The sequence below is a fragment of the Somniosus microcephalus genome, chromosome 1 (assembly GCF_052327205.1).
Source record: "Somniosus microcephalus isolate GS21.2 chromosome 1, FLI_Smic_1.0, whole genome shotgun sequence".
Lineage (NCBI taxonomy): Eukaryota > Metazoa > Chordata > Chondrichthyes > Squaliformes > Somniosidae > Somniosus > Somniosus microcephalus.
In genome coordinates, this window is record NC_140987.1 from 115112183 (window position 1) to 115125329 (window position 13147).

Below are 13147 nucleotides of genomic sequence, written 5' to 3' on the forward strand. Positions count from 1 at the left end.
GATAGACCGAGTAATTACAGGCTAGTCAGCCTAACCTCGGTGGTGGGCAAATTATTGGAAACAATTCCGAGGGATAGTATTAATCGTCATTTAGAAAGGCACGGATTAATCAGGGACAGTCGGCATGGATTTGTTAAGGGACAGTCGTGTCTGACTAACTTGATAGAATTTTTTGAGGAGGTAACAAGGAGGGTTGATGAGGGTAGCACATTTGATGTCGTCTACATGGACTTTAGCAAGGCATTTGACAAGGTCCCAATCGGCAGACTGATCAGAAAAGTAAAAGCCCACGGGATCCAAGGCAAAGTGGCAAGTTGGATCCAAAATTGGCTCAGTGGCAGGAAGCAAAGGGTAATGGTCGACGGGTGCTTTTGTGATTGAAAGGCTGTTTCCAGTGGGGTTCCTCAGGGCTCAGTACTAGGTCCCTTGCTTTTTGTGGTATACATCAATGATTTAGACTTTAATGTAGGGGGCATGATTAAGAAGTTTGCAGATGATACAAATATTGGCTGTGTGGTTGATAGTGAGGAAGAAAGCTGTAGACAGCAGGAAGATATCAATGGACTGGCCAGGTGGGCAGAAAAATGGAATTCAATCTGGAGATGTGTGAGGTAATGCATTTGGGGAAGGCTAACATGGTAGGATACTGAGAAGCGTAGAGGAACAGAGGGATCACAGTATGTCCACAGATCCCTGAAGGTAGCAGGACAGGTAGATAAGATGGTTAAGAAGGCATACTGGATACTTTCCTTTATTAACCAAGGCATAGAATATAAGAGCAGGGAGGCTATGCTTGAACTGTATAAAACACTAGTTAGGCCACAGCTAGAGTACTGTGTACAGTTCTGGTCACTACATTACAGGAAAGATGTAATTGCACTAGAGAGGGTACAGAGGAGATGTACGAGGATTTTGCCAGGACTGGAGAATTTTAGCTAGCAGAAAAGATTGGCTAGGCTGGGGTTGTTTTCTTTGGAACAGAGGATGCTGAAGAGGGACTTAATTGTGGTGTATAAAATTATGAGGGGCCTAGATAGAGTGGATAGGAAGGACCTATTTCCCCTAGCAGAGAGGTCAATAACCAGGGGACACAGATTTAAAGTAATTGGTAGAAGGATTAGAGGGGAGTTGAGGAGAATTTTTTTCACCCAGAGGGTGGTGGGGTCTGGAATTCATTGCCTGAAAGGGTGGTAGAAACAGAAACCCTCATCACATTTAAAAAGTACTTGGATATGCACTTAAAGACATAAGGAAACAACTGAGGTAAGGAAAGAGGCATACATTAAGTACATAGACAGCAGAGGAGTTCATGATAAGAGAGAATACAAAGGAATTAGGGGAGAACTCAAAAAAAATTAGGAAGGCAAAGAGGAACTATGGAATTAAATTATCAAGAAATATAAAACAAAATAGTAAAATATTTTACAGGCACATCAATAAAAAAAAGGAAGGTCGGAATGGGAATATGGCCATTAAGGGATGGACAGGGCAATACCACAGGTAACAATAGGGAGATGGCAGAAATATTAAATCATTATTTCGCTTCAGTATTTACCAGGAAGATAGAACAGGTGGATATGGCATTGGATGATGAGATGAGTATTGAGATAAGTGCATTTAAAATAAAAAAGGGGATATATTAAATAAACTAATCAAACTCAAAGAGGATAAAAATCCTGGTCCAGATGGATTACATCCATGCATTTTAAAAGAATCTAGGGAAGAGATGGCAGAGGCATTACTACGCATATTTAATAATTTGTTAGAAAAAGGTGTAGTGCCAGAGGACTGGCGGATAGCTAACATAATAACTATATTTAAGGGGGATAGAACATGTCCAGGGAATTATAGACCAGTGAGCTTAACATCGTTGGTAGGAAAAATAATGGAATCTCTACTAATGGAGAAAATAGAAGAATATTTAGAAATGAAAAATATTATAATGAATAGTCAGCATGGATTTCAAAAAGGGAAAATCTTGCTTGGCCAACCTTATTGAATTTTTTGAAGAGGTAACAGAGAGAGTAGACAATGGTAATACAGTAGATGTAGAGTGAGGGTAAAGGGTAGCTATTCACAGTGGCAGATGGCGGGTAGTGGTGTTCCACAAGGATCAGTGCTGGGACACTGCTGTTGACAATTTACATTAACGATTTAGACTTTGGAATCAAAAACACAATTTCTAAATTTGTGGACGATACCAAATTGGGGGGATAGTCAATACTGAGAAGACTGCAACAAGTTACAGGAGGACATTAATAAACTTGCAGAATGGGCAAATAATTGGCAAATGAAGTTCAACACAGATGAGGTATTACATTTTGGTAGGAAGAATAGGGAGGTCACTTATCACTTGGAGGGCGCGAGTCTAGGTGGGGTAGAGGAACAAAGGGACCTCGGAGTACAAATACACAAATCACAAAGTTGCGCCATAGGTTAGCAAGGTCATTAAAAATGCAAACCAAACACTAGGGTTTATTTCTAGAGGGACTGAATTGAAAAGTAGGGAAATTATGCTAAACCTGTACCGAACCTTGGTTAGACCACATTTAGAGTACTGCGTATAGTTCTGGTCACCATGTTATAAAAAGGATATAAAAGGCACTGGAGAGGATGCAGAGAATATTTACAAGGATGATACCAGAAATGCGAGGGTATACATATCAGGAAAGGATGAACAGGCTGGGTCTCTTTTCTCTTGAAAAAAAGGCTGAAGGGTGACCTAATAGAGGTCTATAAAATTATGAAAGGTTTTGACAGAGTGAATAGAGAGAGAATGTTTCCACTTGTGGGGAAGAGCATAACTAGAGGCCATCAATATAAGATAGTCACCAAGAGATCCAATAGGGAATTCAGAAGAAACTTCTTCACCCAAAGAGTGGTGAGAATGTGGAACTCGCTACCACGGGGAGTGGTTGAAGCGAATAGTATAGATGCACTTAAAGGGAGACTGAACAAACATGAGGGAGAAGGGAAGAGGGTTATGCTGATAGAGTTAGATGAGGAAAGACGGGAGGAGGCTCGAGTGGAGCATAACCACCGGCATGGACTGGTTGGGCCGAATGGCCTGTTTCTGTGCCGTATATCCTATGTAATCCTATGTAAAAGTGTTGTAACCTACAAGGCTACGGATGAAGAGCTGGAAAGTTGGATTATGCTGTATAGCTCTTTTTCGGCCGACACCGACACAATGGGTCGAATGGTCTCCTTCTGTGCCATAAATTTCTATGATTCTATATAGTGGCACTTGGTACATTCCAGTGAGGAAGAATACAATGACAAGGGTTGTCTGATCAACCACTGGGTCTTGCTATTGTTTACCGAGGTATTGGGCAGATGACAGCATACTCCAATTCATAGAAGATGTGAGATCCACTTGTCAGTGACAATGAACCTGAGTTCATTAACTGAGCATCAAACCCAGAAACAGAACTTAGACACTACTCTCTACATACTGAGGAATTATTCAATCCTCACTACACCTTCAGAAGTCAGATGTCCCTCACCAAATATTGAGGCATCAGACAGTCCTCACTATACAGTCAGAAATCAGACAGCCCTCACTATACAGTCAGACAGCCCTCACTATAGTCAGAAATCAGACAGCCCTCATTACACAGTCAGACATCAGACAGCCCTCATTACACAGTCAGACATCAGACAGCCCTCATTACACAGTCAGACATCAGACAGCCCTCATTACACAGTCAGACATCAGACAGCCCTCATTACAGTCAGACATCAGACAGCCCTCATTACACAGTCAACAACAACTTGTATTTATACAGTGCCTTTAACGTAGTAAAACGTCCCAAGGCGCTGCACAGGAGTATTAGAAGACAAAAAATTTGACACCAATCCACATAAGGATAAACTAGGGCAGGTGACCAAAAGCTTGGTCAAAGAGGTAGGTTTTAAGGAGCATCTTAAAGGAGGAAAGAGAGGTAGCGAGGTGGAGAGGTTTAGGTAGGGAATTCCAGAGCTTAGGGCCGAGGCAACAGAAGGCACGGCCACCAAAGGTTGAGCGATTATAATCAGGGATCCTCAAGAGGGCAGAATTAGAGGAGCGTAGATATCTCAGACATCAGACACCCCTCACTACACATTTAGGAAACTGAAACCTAATGTTCAGCAACTGGCACCCACCATTTTACCTTCAGTAAAAAAAGGTATATATATTTTTTTTAATCTCAAAATTTGAAAGCAGACACAAGAGTTAGAAAATCTCTACTTTCCATTGTAGGATGTTAAAGGTAATGCATGCTCAATGGGTGAAGTATTTGAGGAACAGATCCTTCAGGCTTTGTCTTTCCATAATTTTGAAGCATCTAATCACCTGTCTTCATTGCTATGGTGCTAGCTACATATGGACACGACTGGCTATTCTGTTATATGAATGTTATGCCAATGCAAGCGCATGTTGGGGCATTTTGTTGCTTCATGCATGACTATAGCCCTACTTTGAAATTGGACCTACCAATTTTTCAAAATCAAATAATTTGTAATTAATTTGGATAACGATGTTCTGAATTTAATTCAGCTCTTATTCACATTGTCTTTTGCTGCTTCTTTTCCTGATTTTTTTGTGAATTCAGAAATCTAGGTGAGGGGCCAAGGCCCATAATCTAATCAACTACCAAGTTTGAAAAGAGTAATATTGTTTTGGTTGCATGAGACACTTTGAGAAACAATGGTAAATAGGCATTTTCTACAATAAAATCATCACTTACCAAGTTTCTTGTATTAAATGCCAATAATTGTCTTCAAAAGCTCATTGGTATAGAGGAAATAATACTAAAATGAAGAAGGGTTAGACGATTTCTACTTTCCATTGTAGGATGTTAAAGGTAATGCATTCTCGATGGGTGAAGTATTTTGAGGAGCAGATCCTTCAGGCTTTGTCTGTCCTATAATTTTGAAGCATCTAATCACAATAAATAAGGGAAACTGGAGTCATCTCAGCTTTAGAATAAAAATAGATGCTTTCAGAGTTGCAGAAGTTGCTCAAGTAAACTCACTCTTCCCCATCAAATCTTGGCTGCACGATGTGGCTCCTGCCACTTGACTCAGAGGTATGAAAATCGCTCGTTACTAAAAAAAAGGAGCCACTTGTCTCAAAGGGGCATGTTAAAAAAGAATCAGACTAGTCAGTACTAGAGTGTAATTGGTGCCGGGGTAAGTGGTTAATTGGCAGCAAATGAAGTGGAATGCTAGAAGGAGCTGCAATCAAATTTACCTGAACCAAGGGTGTAGCTGAGTCTGCAGAGACTCTCCCAAAAAGAGGAAAGCAAACTAATAATAGCAAATCATACAGTGCTCAGATGAGACACTCTTAACTCCTAGGGTTGGGAAACATGACAAATTATATTGGCCCAGAATTTGCTGGGAAAATAACAAAGAGTTAAATGCACATGGCGTTATTAGAGTGAAAAACCCCCCAGCAATTTGTGGCGAGGAAGAGGTGTAAATCACCACAAATTCCTGGACGACTTGTGTCATTCCGCCATCAACCTCACAAAAACCAGAGCTCGCCAGCAAACCCCCCCCCCATGAGTTTCAAGAAATTGCTGCATTTGCACGTTAAAACAAATTGAACTCGCTGCAGAAAGTTAGAGCTGGCCTTTAATGATGCAAGGACCCTGTTAATGATGAAATTTATGTTGCTGCAATTCCACTCAACCTCAAAGGCTCAGAGAGGGAACAATTGAAACTGTGGAATCTCACTCCTGCAGGTAGTAAATTATTCCGAGAGGTTTTTAAAATTTTAAATCTAAATTTTTAATTTTTTTCTTACTCAAGATGACCCGCACCAGCAAATTCTGGACCATTAAAAGGGGCGCACTATCTTATTTATTGTTCATAACTAATCCTAAGCACTAAAAAAGATTCAATATCAAAAGTGCTTGACTGTTGATGGAGAATAGGAAGCTGTAATGTCTAGCTCCTGCTATACTGTAGACTAACAGCATCATGACTAAATACCTGTTCCACTTCTTGAATGGAGTGCAGCATTGAATTATTTATAGTATAAGCCAATAAATGGTCAGAGTGCTATTTCTGCCATTTTCACTTTGTAAAATAAATAATGCTTTTGGCGTAGCCTATGCCGACTGTCCAACAAGCATCCTGTTGTGTATGTACCTTTAAGAGAAGAACTGATTCTATACTGCAGTACCGGCAGTGACCACCCCTGTATATAAAGCCATAGCAGGCTTCTGTACGTCAGTCTTGAATTACTCTCTGTTCAGTAAATACCTGTTATATTGTTCTCCTGCAGTCTGAGTATTATTGATCCTCGGACACTACACTGGCGACGAGGATGGGATGCACCAATGATGAACAAATAAATTAAGTGATAGCTGAGCCATTAAACACCCGAAGGTGATTTAAAGTAGCACTCAAAATGGACACAAATCCAACGGAGCGGCCTTTCCAGTCATCCTTTCATGCCAGCATGAGGTCCAAGCTACTTTGAAGCCCAGACCGCATTCGCATGCCACCGGTGTGCTGCAAGTACTCAGAGGGTGTCCCACTGCTGCTCACTGTAACATCCGTGTGTAATTGAGACACGGACTGCAGAAGTTGGTTATAACAGGTGTTTACTGAATGGAGACAAAACTGGAACTACTATACAAAGTTACTCCACAGGCTTATATACAGGGGTAGTCACTACTGGCACTGCAGTATACAGGGGCTGCAGAATATAGTTCCTTCTTCAAGGTACATACACTACAATTCCTCCCCTTTTCGCTAAACAGTACATAACATTCGATTAATAATTAAACAACATATTTACAATTACAGTTGCTATATACATTAGCTGAAGTTAATCAATTATAAATTCAGTCTTTGAGGAGGCTTCCTGATTCTGTCCGGATAACGCCTCTTTGGGGTATCAGGTTCTTCTGGCAAAGTTGATTCGGGATCAACGTCGTTGTTTGGTTCGTCTGCTTCCAATATCACCGATTCTGAGGTAGATGCAATTGATACTTCGGTTTCATCACCAGGTGTATAGGATCGTGGTGTAGATTTGACGTTTTCCAGTGACTCTAGAATCTGGTCAGCATGGCGTCTTACAATGCTCTCTCCAACGTCCACGGTATACATTAGAGGTCCTTGCCATGTGCAGATCGTTCCTGGCTGCCATTTCTCTGTGCGGTAGTCCCGGGCCAAAACTGGTTGACCTATCTTAAAACTCCTGGTTGGCCTTTCATTCATATTCTGAAACTGCCTGTTCTCCACATCTCTTCTGATGTTTGGCTTAACCAAATCCAAGCGGCATCTTAGTCTTCAATTGAAGAACATCATGGCTGGAGTTTGGTTGGTAACCACATGTGTCGCATTCCGGTAGGCAAACAAGAAGTTATCCACCTTGTGTTGTAGGGGTATGTCTTCATTACACATTGCCTTGATAGCCTTCTTGAATGTTTGAACAAACCTCTCAGCCAATCCATTGGTGGCTGGATGATATGGGGCGGATGTGTAATGCTTAACACCATTGTTCTTTAAGAACCTCCGGAACTCTTCAGACACAAACTGTGGTCCATTGTCGGAGCAAATCTGTTCAGGCAGCCCATTTCTGGCGAATATGGTTCGTAAGACTGTGATAGTTTTTTCTGTGGTGGTTTTCTGTGGTGGTTGAGGACATTTTTATTACCTCTGGCCACTTTGAATGTGCATCCACTGCAATTAAAAACATCGAGTCCATAAATGGACCAGCAAAATCAATGTGTACCCTTTGCCATGGAGATGAGGACCACGCCCATGGATGTAGAGGGGCTTGTGGTGGGGCGTTTTGGACCTTCTGGCATCCTGTACAGCTCTTGGTCATCTCTTCGATTTCTCTATCGATTACCGGCCACCACACAAACGCTCTGGCTAAGTTCTTAATTTTTACCCCTCCCAGATGACCCTCATGAAGCTCATTGAGCACTCTATCCTTCAATTTGGGTGGAATTACTACTCTGGATCCACACATCAAGGTTCCTCGGCACAGACAGCTGTTCTCTTCTCGGCGAGAATGCTGGCAACAGTGGTTCACCATGTGCTGGCCATCCCTTCACCATTAAATCATAGACCCTGGAGAGTGTCGGGTCATTTCGTGTTTCCTTTTCTAGGTTTGCATTCGTCACAGGGAGACATTCGACTATGGTCGAGTGGAATATCTCCACAGGATCCACTGCAGGTGCTTCTTCCACCATCGGCAACGGTAGGCGCGACAATCCAATCAGCATTCCCATGCTGTTTAGTTCCTTTGTACTCGATGTCATATTGGTGTGCCCCTAGGAAAAGGGACCACCTCTGTAGCCGTTGTGCTGTCATTATCGGGACGCCCTTCTTAGGGTTGAAAATGGAGACAAGAGGTTGATGATCAGTTAGTAGAGTAAAGTTCTGTCCGTGCAGGTAGTGATTGAACTTCTTCACCCCCCACACCAGGCTGAGGGCCTCTCTGTCAATCTGGGCGTAGTTACGAGCGTGACACAAAAGCTATCGGCCTCTCTGAACCATCAAGGGATTTATGTGACAGTACCGCTCCAACGCCGTAGGGAGACGCATCACACGCCAGTCTTATCGGTAGTGATGGGTTGTAGTGAGCCAATACTTCTCTTGAAGTGACCAGGCCTTTACACTTCTGAAAGGCCCGCCTACATTCATCGCTCCATTTCCATGCTACTCCAGTTTGTAGTAGGGCGTTCAGTGGGTGCAGAATTGTGGACAAATTCGGCAAAAACTTATGGTAGTAATTCACCAACCCGAGGAATGACCTCAGTTGCGACACATTTTCAGGCGCTGGAGCCTTAACTACCGCTTCAATTTTGTCAGGGGACTTATGTAACCCCTCTTCATCAATCACGTGGCCACAATACGATATTTGTTTCTTAAAAAACTCGCACTTGGGGCAATTGGCTCATAGCCCATGTTCTCTTAGTCTAGTGAGCACCTGCTCTAGGTTGGCAAGGTGTTCACTGTCATTTTCACCTGTCACTAGGATGTCGTCCAAGTAACACTGAGTCCCCGGAATCCCTTGCAGGACTTGTTCCATCGCTCTTTGCCATATAGCCGGAGCTGATGCAACTCCAAATACCAGTCGATTATACTGGTAAAGACCTTTGTGAGTGTTTATCGTGAGATATTTCCGAGAGGATTCTTCAACCTCCATCTGCAAATATGCTTGCGCTAGGTCAATTTTTGTAAAACGTTTCCCTCCAGATAGTGAGGCGAAAATATCTTCTATCCTCGGAAGAGGATACTGTACTGTGTGAAGGACTGGGTTCACAGTCACCTTGAAGTCCCCACAGATGCGAACCTTCCTTGGCTCCTCAGACTTATTGTTTAACGTTTTCTTCATGACAGGAACGATGGGTGTCGCCCACTCGCTCCAGTCTACCTTCGATAACACGCCTGCATTCTCCAGCTCTGCCTCGACGGCTGGGCGAATTGCATACGGTACCGGTCTTGCTTTGAAAAACTTGGGAATTGCATTCTCTTCTATTTTTATCGAGGCGGTTACGCCTTTAAGAGTTCCCAGTTCTTGTTGAAATACCTCTTTAGCGTTAGCCAAGATTTTTGACAATCGTCCAGGTGTGACATCGTCATCCTTTTTACCAGCCACCGTCAGTGCCTGAATGGAGTGCCAGTCTAAACTTATCTTTCTGATCCATTCACGTCCCAATAACGGTGGTCCACCATCTTGCAGTATGTAGAGATACAATTTCTGTATTTCCTTGCCGTTGTATTCGACAGGCACCCTTATTTTCCCTCTGGGGTATACTTTCTGCCCCGTATATGTCTTCAAGACAATGGATGTGTCTTTCAAGGGTATGTGTGAGAATAGCCGCTCGTAGTCGCGTCGATTCATGACGGTCAGGGCTGATCCTGTATCCAATTCCATTTTGACTTGGGACCCTATCGTGAGGGTGACCCAAATGGTTCGGTGATCCTCTTTTGCGATTACGTTGTGAAGTTTGAGACAGCTTAGTCTCTTGTTCCCGGATTCACTATCGCTCTTCGGAACTACTGTCCGTCATCTTTTGTACTTTCCTGTACTTTTCCTTAGTAGCCTTTTTGTTGTCGTTAGTCTTCTTCCCGGACCTGCAAACTCGTGCAATGTGTCCCATCTTTCCGCATTGCCTGCATGTTTTGTCCTTGGACCAGCAGTCCTTCTGGTCATGGGTTGTTCTGCCGCAGCGATAACATTTTTCAAATCCCCGTGTCATTTCATGGGTGCCGTATTCTTGTGGCTTTTGCTGTATTTCCGCAGCTCCCCTTGCTGCTGCTTCGTATGATACTGCCACACTGAAAGCCTTATCTAGCATCAGCTCTTTCTCCGAGAGTAACCTCTTCTGGGTTCCTTCACTCAGGAAGTCCACAGACAAATTTGTCCCGTAGGGTATCTGCCAGTCCTGCTCCGAACTGGCAGTGCTTTGATAGCTTGCATAGTTCCGTAAGGTAATCAGCATTGCTCTCATCTTTATGCCGATTTCTCCTGTGGAATTTAAATCTTTCTGCTATCAGCAGCGGTGTAGGATTTAGGTGTTCCTGTAGGATGTCAACAATTTCGTTAAAACTCTTCGCCATCGGTTTGACTGGAGTGATCAGGTTCCGCAATAGGCCGTACGTTCTTGCGCCCATTAAGTTTAGTAGTACCGGTGCCTTTTTCTCATCGGCTACTTCATTTGCCTTGCAACATACTTCGACTCTTTCCACATACGTGGTCCAGTCTTCTATTGCATTATCGAAGGCAGTGATATTGCCAGTCTTCGGCATCTTGGAGATCTAAGATGGCGCCTCCCACGCTTTGCTTTCTTCCCCGATTGAACAAAATGGCGCCTCCCGCGCTTTGCCTTCTTCCCCGCTGGATTAAGATGGCGCCTCCCGCGCTTTCTGTCATTTCCGCTGCTGCTAGCGCTGTTGCTGGCGTTTTTATGCCTTGATGGCGACGCCCTATGGTCTTCGCGCACTTCCCCCCCGCGCTGCTGCCAACGCCGTTCTCCGCCGTCCCCGTGGCAAACTGCAGCTCCTCGCGGCTTTCTGCGTTTCTAATTTATTTTATTTTAATTGCTGTTCCCGTCGTCAGAGCAGACCCTATGGGACACTTTCCTCCCTCTTCTCGGGTCTGTACGCTGCCCGGCTTCATAGCACCAGCCACGCCATGTGTGCTCCACCCTCTCTCTCTCCTCTTCCCGACAACGCTGCTCGGCCCCATTGAAAAGCCACCCGATCGAGCTCTAGCCCGCCGCAGCCCAGGAAGGATCAGTGTACTACCTGCCACCAGCCCGATTAGCTGGAACACCATAGACTGGATAACCAAGCCCAGCTCTCGACAGCCTCTCCTGCAAATCTTCGAATTCGATGAATCAGAGGCGGTTGCCCACGGTCGACGCCCGTTTCTTCTGTTTGTTTTTTTTTCTTTTTGGATTTCTTCCTTCTGGCCTCGACCTCTAACAACTTTGCTTCAGGGATGGATCCCCGTGAGGTGGTGCAGAACTGTAGGTAAGTTCGGATCTGTTCGTCGCCAGTGTAACGTCCGTGTGTAATTGAGACACGGACTGCAGAAGTTGGTTATAACAGGTGTTTACTGAATGGAGACAAAACTGGAACTACTATACAGGCTTATATACAGGGGTGGTCACTACTGGTACTGCAGTATACAGGGGCTGCAGAATATAGTTCCTTCTTCAAGGTATATACACTACACTCACCAGTTCTGGGATGGCAGGAAATCAGCCGGCACCCTTGCTGAGCTGGCAAGCAGGTCAGGTTGGAGGGAGGCCTCGAAGCCAGATAGAGTTATTTGGGGAACTCAGGAGGGGCACTTTGCTGGGCCCACAACCAAAAAAATCCTAAGTTTCCTGGGCTGTTTTTTGAGCGGCCTGTGGCGGTCCCATTAAGGACCATTGGCTAGGTCACTTAACGCCTAGTACAACCAGGTGATGTGTGCACGATGCACGCTCCACCCACTTGTACCTGAAAGTTGCAGTCGGCGTCCTACAACCAGTTTGCGACTCTGATTTTCATATTTAAGTCGCCTTTTGATTGTTTCAGGTGGGTTGGCTACTTGCCCATTTGTAGACCCGTCTGAAAATTGCATCAAGCAGGCCCTGGGTGTTCATGTGTGGTCGAGGTGCCCTCCTCCCTCCCTATTTTCAATTGCTGGCCACGGTTGCGCAGCCACGCAGCGTTCTAGGGGTCCCGTGCAGCCGGTGAGCTGGCTTTTAAATTGGAAAAAAAACGCGCATCAATATGCCTATTTTGAATAGGCCGTGGAACCCGTTAAAGGGGCTGCGCAACCTCCCAAAAATTACAGGGAATATTGCTGGCCACCTATTTTTCAGGTGAATACTGAGTGGCCGGCAGTGGAAAACTGCCATCCCGATATAGCCCAGCTGTTGAATCAAGAAATATCAAGCCAGTGAATAAATTATTCCCAATTCGTTCAAAGCCAAGAACAGAGCGAGTCACTGAATTTGATTAATCTTCAATATTTATTCAAATGCATGATTAGTTGCTAGTTAACTTTGCCTGCATTCACTTACATTACATAACGTAGTATTATACTTACATTTACTTATGGCCACATGGTCCAGGATGTCTTCTTCATCGTTTGGCTTCTCTTGTCTGACGACGGCAATTTCACTTATCGTCTTTGGGCTTTTATAGCCCAATTGTTATAACTTCCCACGGCTTACTTATCATACCTGGACCATAACTTCAGACATCTGGTGTCTCTTATTTTTCCTTATCTTGTTTTTAACCATCCTCTTTGTTTGTTAGCAGTCCTTTGTTTTCAAGAGTTGATTACACACTTTGCAGTGCAGATGTCTGTCTGCCTACACGCTCCACATACCTTCGGTGTCCTTTATTATTCTTCAGCAATTTCCCATGTCAGCACAACCTTTTACATGCATTTTTAACCATATACACATCTTCATAAAAGTGACAGTTTGCTCTCTACATATCAGAATTTGGAACATTCGTCTTTACGTCGGAACATTCGTCTTTACGTCAGCAATATCCTTGTTACACTCTCATTGAGCCATTACAACCACAACACGTCCTTCTTTTGCAGGCGCATACATTTTAATTGGTCTAGCTATTCAACCCTTTCCTGTGTAGTTCAATTTTCACAGATACTTAATTTTAGTTG

The 13147-nt window shown here is 43.8% G+C and overlaps 1 protein-coding gene across 6 annotated transcripts in view; it reads right to left on the reverse strand.

The window, feature by feature from the left end:
• Window positions 1-5099, reverse strand: part of spina (spindlin a) — a 163651-nt gene extending 158552 nt beyond the window's left edge. For 5 of the 6 annotated variants that reach the window (XM_085984802.1, XM_085984799.1, XM_085984765.1 and 2 more), the window contains exon 1: window positions 4731-5079. The gene's annotated coding sequence lies outside the window, so the exon portion shown is untranslated. Of the gene's footprint in view, window positions 1-4730 lie in introns of all 6 variants that reach the window. The other variant, XM_085984772.1, reaches the window with a different exon arrangement.
• Between the last annotated feature and the right edge of the window lie 8048 nt (window positions 5100-13147).